Source organism: Cupressus sempervirens, chromosome 8 (assembly GCF_028749045.1).
Source record: "Cupressus sempervirens isolate cs-2001-9-10 chromosome 8, ASM2874904v1, whole genome shotgun sequence".
NCBI lineage: Eukaryota > Viridiplantae > Streptophyta > Pinopsida > Cupressales > Cupressaceae > Cupressus > Cupressus sempervirens.
The window spans coordinates 597,777,319-597,788,557 of NC_143125.1; positions in this window are offsets into that span (position 1 = coordinate 597,777,319).

The following is an 11,239-nucleotide window of genomic DNA, read 5'->3' on the forward strand; positions in this document are numbered from 1 at the left end:
TTAATTAATTTTTAATAAAACATATACATATAAAATATTTAAGGCCCGCATGACCAACCATAAAGGCTGGCTACTGCCATGGTAGTACCTGTTGGTATGGCAGTAGCCATAGGTGTTGTGCAGTCTTTTCATGAGCCGAGAGTGGGTGAGGGTTTGGTGGTCCTATCCACCTTTTAAATTTAATTTAATTTTTATTTTTAATTTTGATTTAAATAAAATTTGTTTATTAAAGAAATTCCCACCCCAAATATAAATTATTATATATATATATATATATATATATATACATACATTTATATATGTGTGTGTGTGTGTGTGTGTGTGTGTGTGTGTGTGTGTGTGTGTGTGTATGTATATATATATATATATATATTTGTATATATATATATATATATATATTTTTGTATATATATATATATACATACATACATATATATATATATATATATATATATATATACATACATACATATATATATATATATATATATATATATATATATATGTATGTATGTATGTATGTATGTATATATTACAAAAGTTCTATCAATACTTTGATAGAGAAAATACGAGAAACCAACCAAATTTTCAATCTAAATCTTTGATTTCATTTCAAAGCCTTCCTGATCAAAATTCTAATTTCTTTAATCTATAGAACAAGGGTTTCCAATTGCTTTTTCAATCCTGATATATAGATAGAGTGCGATATGAATATCAATAGATTTAGAATGAAAGATTGAAAAATTCTACAAACAAAATTTGGAAAATAGATTCCACAAACACGATGTAGACATGAATATCAAATTACGTAATTCATTAAGCAATCAAAACAAAAGACCCTACCTAAGTTTGATGCTAATTCGTAGTCAACAGAATATTGTGAGAGAAATCTCTTATCTCAAAACCTTCTCTCTGAAAATTCCCTTCTCGCAAAATCTCAGTCCCTGGAAAATGAAACCTCAAATGCTGATATAGAGTTCTCTCCTAAATTTGGGGCACTAATTGTGCGATCACCTAAGGGAACTCCTTGATCACAACTTTTTAACTCTTTATTAACTTTTTCAAAACTTCAAGCATACTTTATGCAATTTTAAATATCTCTACTAAATTGATTTCTTTTTCACTCTTTAATTGATTTTTGAAGAATTAATTGATAAAATATTTATTAACATAAGTAATAATAATATTTAGCATTTATTTAAAAGATGATCTCCTGAATATATTATTATTAATCTAAATAAATATTATTATGCTCTCAAACTAGACTACAATTTACTCTTTTAAATTTAATTCTTTTTATTGAATTAATTAAATATAATTAAATATTGACATTATCATAATAATTTTCCATTAAATTTAAACATTAATTAATCTTTTAATTTGACTTAATTAATAGAAAAATCACTAAAGAATTACATGAAAATTTATGGAAACCCATCATATAATACCACATACAAGATCAAAGTCAAAGGTTATAATCCAAAATTTATGTGATACGATGCATTGAAAAGGATAATCATCTCAGACACTTGTCCTAGTTTTTTATAGGAGAATCAGTTCAAAGGTTAGGATTTGGATTTAAGAATTTATCTCCCCTCTCTTACCATTGAGATATTGCAATACAATATGTTAATCTTGCCAATTTAGGGAACTCAGTACCATGTACTTGCAATCTACATAAAATTCATGCATGTACAAATACAATATTCTAAACTAAATAGACAATGGTAGGAAATAGTTCATCATGTAGATCCTGACTAGTAGATGACTACGACTCCCTTCCTTAACCACATTAGAAATGTCATACATAGAAAGAACATACATGCACACCATACACATGCATTATGGGGTAAGTATCCATAGAAAAAAGGTATAAATAATCCATCTAACGAATATCATCAAATAAATGAAATCTCTATAATAATTATCATCAAGGTATAATCATGAATACATGAAGTAACTAGTACCAAGTAGTCTCATCAAAAAATCAACTGAGTATGAAAAAAATGTTTGATAATCAGAAAGATAATGCTACTAATCATCAAGCATAAACTAGCCTAAAAGGGTTTGGCAATAAAATTAGAAAAGTTAATCAGGGGTAGGCACTACATCCACCCCCCCTAGACTTAGGCATACTCTTGGAAGCCTAGAAGAAAGGTAAACCTAAATAATTCACTATGCAGGTCCCATTGGACCCTTTCCCCCTATAGGAGGATATGACTCCACTGAGAACACTCTGTAGGACCTACCCATTTCTCCAACTGTAGATTCTCAAGCTATAGGTCTCTAATATGAGAATTGTGATTTCTATTTAGGGAAATGGAATGACTTGTGTCCACATTTTCCACATGAGAAACACTCTTTGATGAAACTCCTCTATGCTCTAGTTGTACTAGATTGTTGAACACTACCCCCACTAGCATAAGATTGGTTTCTCTGTGCAGGTTGAGAGTTTTGATTTCACTTATTGTGATGATGTTATGATATCTCCTAGCATTGGAACCACCACCACCACTCTATATTGGAGGATAAGATCCTCCCCATTGCTGATTACTTCCAAAAGGAGGTTTTCTACTACCACCTACTCTTAGATTACCCTTAGATCTTGATACTATAGGTGCTCCCACAAACCCCCCCTATCCTAGGTTAACACTTTGTTGTATAGGTATGGCTTAATGTACCACATATTTGAAGGTTTTAGGTTCAAATACCTTAACACCTCTAACTAAGAAATTGATCAAGCCTATGATGGAATACTGAGCCAAATGTGCTAGTTTATCACTAATTCTCAAATAGGGCATGAGCTCATAGAATTTGTACTCATACTTTTCTACGGTCATAGTGAACTGTCTCAGGTCATGAAATTCATTAGCTCTCTATTGGTTCGATTCCTCCATTAGGAATCACCCATGAAAGTTTTTCAGGAATAACTCCCATCTGACATTTGTTCATGTTTATACCCAGTTTCTTCTCTTCAATAGTCCACCATGTGGCTCCAACAAGTTCCAGGTTGGCAATAGAAAATATTTCTTTCACATGATTGTCAAAGTCCTAAATGGAAAAAAACCCTATCAAAAGCAATAAGCCACTACTCATCTACATAACTTGAACCCATCCCATTAAAGGGTTTGACCTTAGACCTCTGAAGGTCCTTCATTTGAGCAGCTACAAGTGATCTCTATCGATCCCTCTAAGGGCTCCTAGACCTAGGTCTATGGTCATTTTTTTCCTAGTGTGTCCTATCCTGACCAACACCCTAAAGAGGACATAGGTGATCCATGGTGGTCTTCATCATTTTCCTCAGGTCAACCTCCTCTGAGTTAGCTTGCTACTCTCAATAGATCTCTTCTTGATGCTCACTAACATCCTCTTCCCTACCTTCTTCCTGATTAAGGCCTTCATGGATAGACTCATGTACATTGATATTTTTGCCTCATCCAAAACCTCTACCATAACCTGAGCTACAATCTCTAATTGAAGATCTTGTTCCAGATACCATCCTACAACAATATCCAAGATACAAGATGCTAAATTAACCATAAAACATACTGCTGTAAGGCATTCATAGAAGACACATGTTTTGAAAATAGTATAAGTTCAATTTTTAGTTTTTCCTATTTTAGGTTTAAGTGTATTTAAATTTTGAAGTTGAAGTGTTCAAGTTTGAGAATGTACAACTAATAGTTTAAGTTCTATTATAGTTCAACTAGTTCAAGTTTTTAGTTTGAAATAGATATACATAATAGTTTAAATTTTATTTTAGTTCAACTAGTTAATGAATATTGGCATTCCAATATGCCTAGAGCTCCCAATGTAGAACTAGTGCTCTGATAACAAATGTAATGCCCCACCAAGGGATCCAAAAGAACTAACCTAAAGTTTTACTAAGTTTGCAAATCAATTTTCTTTAAAGGAATAACATGTACAACAATCATAAAGTAGCAAAAGCAATAACATACAATCATACATAAGTGAACATAGAAAATTTCATTCCTTAAAGATCCCAAGATGTTAAGTCACATTTAATTTTAATTAGTACCAAGTCAAATAAATAAAATACCCACATGAAAGAATCACTACAAGTCTAGACTATTTAAATAATATACATTTTTTCCAAATGTCACTTGACAATAAATTTGGAATGCATAATCATCCACTGCACATGTCATAGGGTATGAAAGGCTGAAAGAAAATACATTTATAAAAATAGATTACAAAATCCCTTTCAGATCCATGAAATAAAGTACAATAAAATAAGTAAAATAATCCACCATCAAGATATAACAATTCATCATAATACACAAAAATAGAATGAAAGGAAATGCAAACAAGGAACTCCAACCATGGCATCAATGGATGGATCTTAATGGTAAAATTAAAAAGCACAACCAGCTAACCTCGTGGTAACCCAAAATGGTCCACTCCCATTGTACTAAGGAGATAGTCTCAATTCCTAAACAAAATATAAATCCTAAATTCAAAATTAATATCTAAGTTAAGGAAATCCCTAAAAGTAATCTAACTCAAGGTTTCAAGATGAATTGACACCTAGACCCAGAGGCAAACAAAGACATGTAGGGAATCTATACTATTAGTGGGCAAGTATCATCACACGAACCAACTCTAGGGTTACCCAGCTAGTCTTTTAATCCTTTGCCCCCCAATGACTCTATGCAGCACTAGTATCCTTTTGTACTGACAAGGCATGCTAACGATGCATGGTTACAACCAAGCATCCTCTCTACTCCCATCCTAGTTTGTACTAGCACTCAAGGCATGGGTGAGGAAAGATCAAGACTCTTATTAGGTTCATTTTACTCTCATTTAGTGTAGTCTTTTCGCTTGTTAACTACTTACAAAGGGTTACCTGTCAGCCTCTTTAGGACCTTGGCTTCCATTTCAAGCCATTTCCAAACATAACATATAGATTACCTACCCTAAGCTCATAAAAGTACAAAAAAAAGAATCAAAGTTTTCACCTGAACCCTATACAAGTGACTGGAAAACATCAAAAGATAATCCACAATAATACCTTAGTTTTTAACAAGCAACTACAAAGCATCCCAAAAATAACTGATCGAAGACTCAAAGGTCAAGTCAAATAGGTCATACCATTCATCTTAGGTTCACACAAGAACACTGAAAACAATAACAAAAAAGAAATGAAAACTTGTCATAGAGTATACCAGACACATTACCATGGTTGAGTTTAAAAGATCAAGATCAAATCATCACAATATCATAAACATAGAAAGCATATGCACCAAGTTGTGGTGCCAAAAAGGTGACAAGTGGTTTTTTTTCCTATTTTAAATAGCGCATGCACACTATAGCGTGCACACATTATAAGTGCATGCGCTATGGCTTGGGTAACCCGAGCCATAGCACATATGTGCTATCGCATGTACGTGCTATTACTAAAATTAAAAAGTATATATGATGGGCTGCAGACCTGCAACCCATCATTTTCATTAGTATTTTGTTCTACTCCTATAGTGAGCAGAATGTATGCGAGTTGAAAACTTAACATTTTCACCACCATTTGCCAAAATGCCTCCTTGTTGACAAAATCCAAGACCACAAGCACACCGACGATGATGCCATAAGTGATCTAAATGTAACTTTGCATTGTTTGTTATGTTTTTTATATTTTTTTGTAGGTTTTTTATTTGTTTTATAGGGTTTTTACAATTTTCATTTATATTTGTTTATTTATTTGGATTTCAATTGATTTTTTTATTAGGAAATGTCCATAATCAACCAAAAAATCCACAAGAATGTCAAAACCCTCAAGAACCTCAAAACCAAAACCCTCCCCAAGAAGAACAACAAATTTCACAACCCAAACTAATTGCAAGACCTCTGCCAGGAACACAAGAAAATATAATAAATGAAATAGTGAGAGGCAAAATTGAATTAGAAAGACTCATTGCTCGGTTGAAAGAATTTGGACAAACCAATCCAATGAGGGCTCAAGTGGCATCATCCCTCAAATCTATTAACACCCAGATAGCCTCAGTTAGTGGTCAGTTAGATATTTGGTGGGTTAAGAGGGATGAACAAAAAAGATTTTATGCAAATAAATTATCATATGAAGATGTTAAAAAAAAAAAATACCAAAAGGTAGTATATGTGCATTATTTAGAAAACCTGGTGAGCAAAATACTATTAGAGAGGGTACTAAATGATTCTCCATCCATTGGTTCATACATGATGCTATTAGAAATAATTTTTGGAATAGATGGTGGATTTCTTTTGATGCCCCTCCTTGCAACAATCATGAGGTCCCCATGTATTTTTTGAAGAAACGATATTGTGAGTTTGTCCTTGGGGAGATCCCTAATTATTTTGATATATTAGAATCCCAGGGTAGAGGTGGGGAATCATCATTTGAGAATTTGGGAGCACGTCGTGATCCCAATGTAGTTAGGGCACCTGTGGTCAAGCCACAGCGCAAGCATGTGACTATTCCTTCAATTGTGAAGGAAAATGTAGAGGCCAGCACTCTAGGGACCATTAATACTTTGACACAAACCCTGATCCATTCTATGAGCCCATTAGTTTAGGGGGAGCCTTCTGTGCATCATGGTCACATGTGCACTTCATGTAGATCCCTATGCACATTTGGCACTCATGCTAGAGATGGTGCGGATGATGGGCTTGTCACCAACTAGTTCCTGAATGACACATTTGGCATTGACACACTAGTAAATTACAATTATAATTTACTAATTTGATGACATTTCATATGTATAGTGAATGATTAATTAATTATCATCTATTGACATTGTTCAAAATTCAAGGTTAGAGTGTTGTTGGGCCTAGCAGCGATCCTCCAGGCCCATTTTTTCTCCCTTCCACGAGTCTTGAGGTATGTATTGATTTAATCATTTTAATTAATACATATATTTATTACGTAATCATATTAAGGATTTACAAAAAAAATTATGCATGTGCATCAGTTCTCCATAGGACCCTCAACCTTTACCATAGACTCAGAGCATAGACATCATACAAGCTTCACACAGGTACAATTGTTTCATGTTAACTTAACTCATTTGATTATATTTATTTTATGTTTCCTGTTAGATGTAATGTTTATTGTATGACATGCAGCTCATGATGTCGGACACACCTCCTCATCTGCGACAGTCTGTTGATACTGGAGTGGCCGTAGTTGTGGCTAGCTCACAGCCATTGACAGAGGTATGAAAGAATTTTCTTTGTTTTAGTTGTTGTTTATAATAGTTAATCTCAAAATTTCTAATGTTAACCTTTGTTTATATATTACTATAGCTTTTATGGTTTTTACACAAGCAGTATGTATTTTAGGCCTACTGATACTCTTTTAATTATAGATTGAAACCTTGTTTTTGTTTTACTAAGTGGTAAGGGGTAGTTTTTTTTAATGGTTATCTACTGATAGTAGGTCAGTTTGTTGTTAAAGGGTTAGCCCCCTAGTTTCGGCTACTTTTAATTCAAAAACTAGGAGTGAAGGTAGAAGTGGCAGTGAAAGAATTAGATAAAGAAGAACTAGGAGCACATATTGAAGTTAGAAGTAGAGAAGAAGTAGGAAAATCAAATAAAGGTATGAGGACTAAGAGTAGGAGATAATGAAATTAAAAGTAAAGATAGGAATAGAAGATTAGTTGTATTCCAAGTTTATTGCAACTAGGACTAGGACCTACAAGATGGGAGTTATATGTTTTCTATAAATAATAGTCAAGTTTAAAGATATAATTGGTGATTAGATATAATCACCTTGGTCTAGTAGAGTCATAAGTACAAGAGAATTTGTGTTTTAAATTAATATTATTCATAGGCAAAAGTCAAATGTTGAACTTGATAATAGAACTAGGCATATCCTTAGGATTCAAAGAAACTATAGTTTTTGGAATCAACACCATCAACTCTCCTTCACTATTTCTTTGGGATGAATGCTACTAGCATAAAAAAATTCTACATTCTTTCATTCTCGTCCTCCTCCTCCTCTCATACAAAATAAACTTGGATAAGATAACTTACTATACTTTTGGATTCATGGCCCTTCTCTCTTCTTTTCATACTCTTATAACTATGCTAGTGGGATAAATCATTGAGTATTTTCTTATCTTTTATTTTTGCTATTTCTTCTCTCAAGTGACCACTTGAGCTTTTGATGTAGCTTTTTCAACATGATGTTTGATATTGAGACATTTTCTTGAGTGAGGTCTCTTCAACTAGTTGACTTGGAATCTTAGTAAGCTTTAGGATTTTGTTGTTCTTTTATGTATCCTTGCAAATGAATGTAATAGTTAATATTCTTGGTTCCCAAAATCTTTACCTCTTTCTCTTTTTTTCTTCTCCTTTATTGTGTGCATGAGGTGGACACATGCTTCCAATAAAGTGGGGACTACATGTATCATTTGAAAAAGTAAGAACACTTAATTGGTATTAATTTTAGCCCCACTTTAACATACATTATGGGTTCCTACATTGATTTCACACTTTCCTAACACTCATTGGACCTTCAAATTATTATTTAGGTCATATATTGATTCATTTTCGTTAAAAACTCAAGGTTACCCTTATCTATAAGTGTGCTTCTTTATTTCAACTTTAATCAAATAATTCCTTTCATTTATTGGACCTTATCTTACCATTTATGACATGTATTTTCTCTCTAAACCCAAAAATAAGTTGTTAGATCAAATTTCACATGCTCTAATTATCTTGGACCCACAATCAAAACTTGGGTTGGAATTGGTGGGTATAAGATGACTTTGGTAATATTTACTTGGGTACAATATTTTTGTTGGTGATATGTGTATTTATAAGTGATTATATTTATTGAATTTTTGTAGGGTCTCATCACACCTGGTCATCCACGAGCATTTGAGGTGAACTTATAGAGCGACTATTTGTTGGTGGTAAGAAAATAATTGATTTTGTGTGTACATATATTTAATTTCAATGTATAATAAACATTGATTCATATCTACTTTCTTTGTATCAGTTGGAGTTGGAGAAGAGCCTCAACAAGAGGTCGAGTGAGTGTGTCAGGAGGGCCCCATCATCTCCACTGCCTCCCTCCACATGACGGAAAAGGACATTGAGAGACTTGTTTCCTTCCCGTTGTGAGAAGGAAAAGATGTATTTGATCTAGACATGTATATATATAGGCATCAGTGGACATATTTGATACACATTTGATGTATGACATTATTTGAATTACAACATTATTGGTTTATATATGATATGTTTGTTCATATACGACATATGATATGATGTGTTTGTTCATGTTTGTTCATGTATGACATTAAATTAGATATGTTCGTGTATGACATTAAATTAGATATGTGCATGTATGAAATTAAATTCAATACCTAATCTATTCAAAACTTTGATAGAATATTGATTAACAATAAACTTTATCATTGTTTAAGCATAAGTTAATCATTTGCAATATTTCATCATCATATGATTTATGATCTTGTTCATGTTTAAATGTTTCCTTCTCTATCATTTGTTTATCAACTTTAATTCAATACCTAATTAGTTTTAATTTTTGATACAATATTGATTGGCAATAGACTTTATCAAGAAATATTCGTGGACCTCTTGGCAATTGGTCACCTAAATGAGAACCTTGAGATTTATTAGGAACTCCATTAAAGAAATCAGTAGTTTGAAATTACTCTATCCAACAAAATAGTGGTCTAAAAATATTAGAGAGATAGACTTAATATTTACCAAGTTGCCATCCAATACCAAGTGTTGTGGATGTATCTCCATTCAAAGTTCAATCACATGTTAAATAATAGACATTTTAGGAGTAAGAATAAGTTATCTAACCTTATTAACATTCTTTTGTATGAGTTCCAAGTAAGGTATCAAGAGTGCTTGAAATTCAAGACTTTGTCTTCTCATCTTGTCCATGTCTTTAGTTAAATCAACCTAGATTAACTAAGATACCTTAGTTAACTTAGAAAAACTATTCTTTAAATCCTCATCAATATTTTTCAACTTTCTTTAAAATATATTGTGTCAAATGTAGTACAAATCATAACTATTGGAGTAGGTGGATTATCTCCTTAAGAATATTTTCTAGCTCAGTTGTAATACCACCAAGTTCAACTTGTTGAGTAGTAATGAACTCATTTATTTTCTCTATAATATTCTTCTCTATTCTTTTCTCTTCTAATTGTATCAAATTTTCATTACCATCAACATCAGGTGCATTTACCTATTTTACAAGTAAACTTAATTGATCAATCATTGGAGGTTTGTCATTGGCTGGTGCATCTAGAACAATTTGTAATAAGATGTCCTTTACATCTTATAATACTTGTTTGTACTTCATTTCCTATCTTTCTCTTTTGCATCTTTTCCCTTCACAATTCTCCATAATTTATCATAGCATCAGAATCCAATATTGTATGATCATAGATTGAAAGTATGATAGCTTCATCTAATATTACCTAATCTCTTCTACTCTTTTTCATCTTTTTCTTGTCTTGTAATGTGATTAATCTTGTACTTGGTGATATAATTGGTTGCACTAAAGCCATCTCCTCATTAGATTTCTTATTTTTGTCATCAATTAAAGGTTTGTCTTACTTTACTCACTTTTTCTTGTGCAAATATTAGGCTATTTAGCTAGTGTCCCTATAACAACATTTGAAACAACAATTTTGTTTAGTTTTGGCTATGCGTATACAACAGTTTTCATTATTATTTAAGGGAATAGTGATAGTTACTAATCCATGTAACAACAATAATGTTTCCTTTTATTCATTATAGTCCTATAATTGTTGATAATTTCTATAAGGATTTAACTAATTCTGAATTGGTTGTGCATAAGGTGCCTATTAATAAGTCATATTTGGCGAATAAGGACTCTAAGAAGAATTTTGATCCTTTGCAAAGCTATTCTCCACATCAAACTCCCATGCCTAATTCAATTCAAGTGTCTACTTGTAAGAGACAACAAAGAAAACCTAATGCTTAAAAGATTAAGGAGAAAATTGACCTTGGTATTCAAGCTACTCTGGATAAAAATTTGATAGATAGCAAAAGGAAAAGGAGTGCAAAAGGCACTCTTGAGAAGAATGAGGGACCTTTCATGAAATGTCAGACAAAATATCTGCTCTCTAATCTAACTTGATGTGGGTGGTACTGATGTAATTTTTCTTCAAAAAACAAAATTATCTCAATAATCATATTCTTCTATAATTGCAAAGTTGACTAAGTGGAACTC